Consider the following 7208-nt stretch of genomic DNA (forward strand, 5'->3'; position numbering starts at 1 on the left):
GGATCTGTGAAATTTTGAACAAGCATTGGCCAATTCTGCAGACTGATAGCGTCCTAGCAACACATTTACCCCCTTTCCCACGTATGGTGCAATGTAGGGGTAAAAATTTGAAAGATAATCTTGTTGCAAGCCACTATGTGGCAAAAAAACACAAAACATTTCTTGATAGATCTACCCCCAGGGTCAGTTGCTTCCCTCGTGGCTCATGTGCCGCGTGTCCCAACATACTGAGGAGTAAGAGCTTTAAGTCATTCGATGGGAGCAGGGAATACAAAATCCGAGAATACATCTCGTGTAGTAGCACTTATGTAATCTACTATGCTACGTGTCCCTGCTCCCTTATTTATGTCGGTTTGACTTCTAGAGAATTGAAAGTACGAACGCGTGAACACGTTCGAGACATCATTGCCGCAAGGGAAGAAATTGATATTTCGACATTAAAAACTATTCCTCGACATTTTCAGATGTGTCACGGGTCTGATCCCAGCAGTTTGAAGGTGAGGGGGATTGATATGATTCATGGGGGTGTCAGGGGTGGCAATCTTAACCAACTGCTGGCACAATGTGAGTGTAGGTGGATTGTCACCCTTGACACTGTGGCCCCCAAAGGGCTAAATGAAAGGCTGAGCTTTGCCCCTTTTCTATAACTGTTTGAAATATGGATATAATTCCTTGTTCCACTATCGCTTTGTCCCCCTGGATGCGATATGAGGACGGGTTGTTGCTTTGCGACAATACCCGCGTTATAATTATAGTTTGTTGTCTGGCCGTGCATTCCTCTGCCCCAAATTTGAGTTCACCTCCATATCTGATTTTATTTGTTTTTAATCATTGTTTGTTTTCTTCCATTTGTTGCAGTTCTTAGGACTAATGACACATCCGTGGCGCATTCCTCTTGAGACCATAATTTCTGGCTGTTTTGATCCACATATACAATGCACTTCCAGTCAATAATGGAGGGACAAATTGGACTCTCCCGCATCATCAACACTCTGCACCGCTATTATGAAGCACTATGTATACTCCTTCCTTGTATATATTTTAGTAATATGTGATATATAGTGCTCATTGTCACTCATATGTATGCACTTTCCATTTTTTGCACTTTAGATATAAATGTAGTTGTTGGTATCCGTCATTACTATGCCTGTAATGCGGTCATGTATATTGTTATTATTTTATTTTTATTCTGAATATATTATGTGCACTTTCCCCAGTTAGGATTATGATATGGGGATATCTTCTATATCATGCCAGCCCACATGGTCTTCAACAAAACGGCCGATGGCTGTGCGCATGCGCACCTGGGACTGTATGCTTCTGGCTCTCTGACGGCTATCAGCTGTAGCCGCACTTGCATATTACCTGACGTCACCGGCGGTGTTCCGCCCTATGCAGGCGCGGCTATGACGGCCGGAGTGGGGGCCGGTGCCTGGTTTCAGATGCGCATGCGCCGATACGCCACTTGAACTTCCGGTATGTGCTCTATTTAACCACACTATGAGCAGTCAATGTTTAACCCTCTTTGATAAAGCGAAACGCGCGTCAGGGGGCTGCCAGTGGAGCGGGGAGAGTCCTTTTGCCTCTGATATGGGTAAGCTATGATATTTCGGGATCTGACTGTGGTTTAATGTGGGGGCATATCTGTGCACACTTATTTGCCTTATTTATTGCTACTATGGGGTCTTACTTCTCCACATACTCCCAGTCTTTTCATATTTGATATATGATACCTATATATGCCCATTCTTTGGGACAATTGGACTTTTTTTGCACCACTGGCATACCTATGGGCTCTCCATTGGAATTTTCTCCTGTGTTACATGTGCTATGATAGCAGTTGATACATTTTAATTGTATTGTTATTTATTGTCAATAAAGTTTATATATCTTTGAACATGCGCTTTGGGATTTTTCTACTCCAGTTTTTTGTGTTATATGATGAGCAATATGTTTCCCTTTTCTTGGGCTCTGTCCACCATTTGCTGGAAAGATTTTTTTTCCCCTTATGGGGGATTGCACATGCACTTTCTTGCTCTATGTCATTACTGTCACTTTATTTTGCTATTAATATACCCGTAAATACTCTAGTATAAGCCGACCCGAGTATAAGCCGAGACCCCTAATTTTGCCACAAAAAACTGGGAAAACTTAATGACTCGAGTATGAGCCTAGGATGGAAAATGAAGCAGCTACCGGTAAATGTATGTAATGTATGTACCGGCCTGTATTGACATTGCTGGGCCATTGTTAGCGCTGTGTGCGCGCTGAGACACTTTGTCGGTGCATGCGCGTCATACCCTTACACTGGTGAGCCGCCACTCTCCGGTGTGTCCTCTCCGCTTGCGCTGTTGTGGGGCGGGTGTTGGCGCCGGCCACCCCACATGACTCTGCAGCGGCGATGATGACGTGGATAAGCGGCTGCCTGCTTCTATTGGTTTGTGCACCAGCATCAGTACTTTATTTCTATTGGTACAATTGTACCACATGATCTATATATCTATGATATATAGGGAGGGTGTATTTACCATCAAAACCACGCCCCCTGAAGAAGGTGTACCCGCACCGAAACGTGTGTTGGGGAGTTAGGTCCGGTCACGCCAGCCTGTCACACAATGGGTAACTACTGTTTGTAATCTTCCTGTTACTGTGGTTTACTTTGTGGATGTTAGTAGTTTTTGTCAGAATGGCTATTACTGGCTTAAATATGTTTTGGGCTGTTTGGAGTGGGTAAGATTAGGAGTGACAGAGTTCACTGAGATCTGTTTTGCTCTCAAGCCCCTCTTTTCCCTCTATGCAGTATATGACCTAGCCTCTTTTACTAATATAACTGCATACATCTATGCTGCACATATTGTACCACAGTTACTTAGGATACTTTGTCCAGTATATTATACTATGAGAACCCATCTATGCAGGCATGCTGTACCGGTACCTATTTAATTGGAGTTCTGTCCTACACCTCTTACTGTCATGTTGTTACATTATACATTGATTGCTCTAAGAACTGTATGTATGTACATTAACAGTTCTGTTTTTATTTATTTTGATATTTAATAAAGTTTGTTCACTTTTGTAAAATACTAGCAGTTTTGACTCATTTTCCTCCTTTATTATTAGACATATCTTGAGTCGTTTTTTGCTTTTCCTAAATATGCTATTTAGCATTTATATGCTACTACATATTAATATGTCTTCGGGACTATTTTTCATATAGCTACCAGTAAATGTAAAAAATAAAAATAAATACCAATAAAAGTAAAATTAATTGAGACATCAGTAGGTTAAGTGTTTTTGAATATCCATATTGAATCAGGAGCCCCATATAATGCTCCATACAGTTCATAAAGGGCCCCATAAGATGCTCCATACAAAATACGCCCCATATAATGCTCCATACAGTTTATGATGGGCCCCATAAGATGCTCCATATTAAAATATGCTCCATATAATCCTGCACAAATGTTGATTATGACCCCATAAGATGCTCCATAGAGACATTTGCCCCATACAATGCTGCACAAATGCTGATTACGGCCCCATAAGATGCTCCATACAGACATTTGCCCCATATAATGCTGCACAAATGCTGATTATGGCCCCATAAGATGCTCCATACAGACATTTGCCCCATATAATGCTGCACAAATGCTGATTATGGCCCCATAAGATGCTCCATAGACACATTTGCGCCATATAATGCTGCACAAATGCTGATTATGGCCCCATAAGATGCTCCATAGAGATATTTGCCCCCATAAGATGCTCCATAGAAATATTTGCCCCATATAACGCACATCGCCCCATAAGATGCTCTATAGACATATTTGCCCCATATGCAGTTGCTGCGATTTATAAAAAGAAAATGAGATACTCACCTCTCGTCGCTCAGGCCCCCGACACTTGCTATATTCACCTGTCCTCTGTTCCACCGCCAAGGGTCGCTGTGTTTTCCCTGTCCTCCGCACTGACGCTCAGGCAGAGGGCGGCGCGCACTAATCGCGTCATCGCGCCCTCTGTCATCGCATCCTCTGCGTCACTGCAGAGGATGTGGAAGACGGAGCAGCGCAGACGGTGGAACGGGGGATAGGTGAATATGCCCCCGTTATTACTGTAATGAGAGGTACCATGTGACCGCTCAATACAGGAAGAAGCTGTCAGCGCCCGGAGAACGAGGGACATCCAGGGGGCCGCGCCAGGAGCAGGTGAGTACTATTAGACAGCTGCTGTTCCCCCTCCCCTGCCGACCCCTGGGAATGACTCGAGTATAAGCCGAGAGGAGCAATTTCAGCCTAAAAAAATGGGCTGAAATTCTCGGCTTATACTCGAGTATATACTGTAATTGTGGAGGTCCCTTGACAGTTTGTGACGCTCATTGGTTTTTGTCCCCCCCATTTTTAATCTCGTCTTGCATTCTGTATTTGGGCAGTATGCACCTATGGATTTTTGTGAGTGAGTTTATATAATAAAGATATTTTAATATTAAAACTTTCTAGTGTCTCACTTCACGTCATACTGGTGTATGTATTTCTGAGGGTATAACTCCTTGTTCTTTGTAGGGTTAAATTGTCATTTGGAGTTGCTTCGACACTTTCAGTTAGGTCTCGGTTTGGGGACCATAATCTCTAATGTGTTTCCAATATGTCAGTAATTGTTAATCACTCTGTAATCATGCAGGAAGTTAGACCAGGAGATCAAAACTGTATCATTACATCTCATACACTGAGAAACCTAAGTTATTGTTGGGACTGTTCTTTTTCTGCTTTGCTGCTGCGTGGTTATGATCAGGCAGCTCATACAGGAAGAAAAAGTACACACCCCAAGTGAAAGCTATCTATGGTAATGATACTCAATGCAACTTAACAAAAGTTAACTCATTAGGTGCAAATATTTTAATTGATAATATCACTGCGATGAAGAGATTTATTCCACTCTACAGCCACTATTACATCATGTGTCCAGTTCAACATGAGAATTTGGTTGAAAGGTAATTTTTAAGGGGTTTCCCCATTATCAGCATCAATGTCTGAACAGTAGAAACACCTATGTCTAGAGTAAAGAGAATCTTGGCCCCTTACGAGGCATTTTGTTGGGAACTGCAGCGCAGATATAATCATGTTATTTTAATGCAATTTTAATATAGCACTGTCCTTCACTTCCTATATGCAATGATTTAAATGCTCATGCCATCTGAGCCTCAAACAGGATAATGTATGTAAAACGCTGCGGAATAAGATAGCGCTATATAAGCAATGCACAATAAATCGGCAGATTAATAAATAAATCTCCAGAAACTGCCCTTTTTTACTTTGGAAACAGCCATAACTCTTACTGTTGCTCTTATTAATTCACTTCATGATTACTATAACTTCTTAATAATCGCCCTCCCAATTGCTAAACTATCCCCTCTCCTATATATCTTAAAAGTGCCCCAAGATCATCTTTTTGTCCCGCTGCTACTACACCCTAGGTCAGTCACTACACTATTTTGCCTACCTAAATCTCTTCCATCAACTTTGTCTAAATCCTTACTGGTCCTCTACATCCGCCAAAGATATAAGGTTAAAAAAAAGTTGTCCACCCCTGAATTTTTTTTAAGCTACTCAGGATTCCCCAAAATAATAAACAATTCTTAGGTTTTGTGCACATTGCATCTGTGCACTTAGCAAGTTTGTTCTTTCAGCCCCTGTCTGGCTGGTAAGCACCGTTTTATGGGAAAGCTCAGAAGACCACTTTTCTATACAGAAGGCTTCTGCAAAGAAACATATACCATGTGGTATACATTTCTAGAGTAGGTTACTATGGCAGTCAGATGCCTTTGTATTGATTCTGTCTGCGCCCACTGTCGTGCACTCATCTCCTGTACATGTAAATTTATTGTGCATTTAGCCTAACCATACTGATCTCCCGCTCCTCCTTTTTCAATGCTGCCTAAGGCTTCTTTCACATTTCCGTCGGTACGGGGCCGTCACAAAGCGTCGGCGCGTCGTACCGACGGAAGTGTGTGCTTTCACATTTCCGTCAGACTGCAGGGTGAGGAAAGATTGTGAGAGCGATATTTCCTGCTGGGCATGCGCAGTCAGAAACACTGGATGCGACGTACAGTAAAACGTTCCCTTGAATGTTTTTCTGTGACGACGGGCCACCAAAACCGGACGCATCCAGTGCACGACCGACGCAACGTGTGGCCATACGTCGCGATCCGTCGGCAATACAAGTCTATGGGAAAATGCAGGATCCTGAAAAATTTTTTGCAGGATCCTGCATTTTCAAAAATCGACGTATTGCAACTGTAGCAGAAAGACGGAAATGTGAGAGAAGCCTAAGTCCCCCTCTGGTCTTTTTACTTCTACTAGAGGCATTTGGCAGCTGCAGCCAATGGTCCACACAGCATGTGACGCATTGGTTAACCCCTGCATAGTGTTTCCATTTGTGTCTATCAGATTAGTTCCCATTATCCACATTTTAGTAGTGCGCTGAAAACACATCCTTTTAAGCAGACATATCAAGTTGCCTAACCTGACTTCTTTACTTTTACACCTCTCGTTAATATCTTAGAGCCTGAGCTCTTCATTTAAAAGTATACCTAATGCTTGGTCCTCTGCTCGGACAACCCCTTCTCAATTAGTATATTTCCTCATGTAAAATAAATGGCCTGTATTCACTGTTGGTGGCGCAACTGTTCCAGTGACATTGGCGCTGGGGCTTTCATGGCACTAACATGACACTTGAGAGCCACAGGTAATCAGCTTCTAGTAAAAAGGGAGGAAAGAGAAAAAAAGCGCACCGATCTAAGTGTAAATGTATAATAAGGTCGTAGGTGAATACAGGTGGCACTCACCTTTTTTAAATCTTGATATCTTGCATATAGGTCACTTGGGACCATTAGGAGTTCAAAGGTGGATTTCTTCTGTGGTCGGTATGCTGCAAATCCTTGGTAGCTAGTACGTCACTCAGACCAAGTAACCATAGGAGTGTTATCCAATAAACTTTTTCTTTGCCACTCTGCCCTGGAGGCCAGCATCCCTGAGTCGCCTCTTCACTGTAGACATTGACACTGCCATTTTACGTGTACTATTTAATTAAGCTACCAGTTGAGGACCTGTGAGGCGTCGATTTCTCAAACTACAGACTATAATGTACTTGTCTTTCTACTCTGGTTAGAGTTTGTGCTCTCCTCTGAAGGGAGTAGTACACACCGTTGTAGG

Source organism: Ranitomeya imitator, chromosome 3 (genome assembly GCF_032444005.1).
Source record: "Ranitomeya imitator isolate aRanImi1 chromosome 3, aRanImi1.pri, whole genome shotgun sequence".
NCBI lineage: Eukaryota > Metazoa > Chordata > Amphibia > Anura > Dendrobatidae > Ranitomeya > Ranitomeya imitator.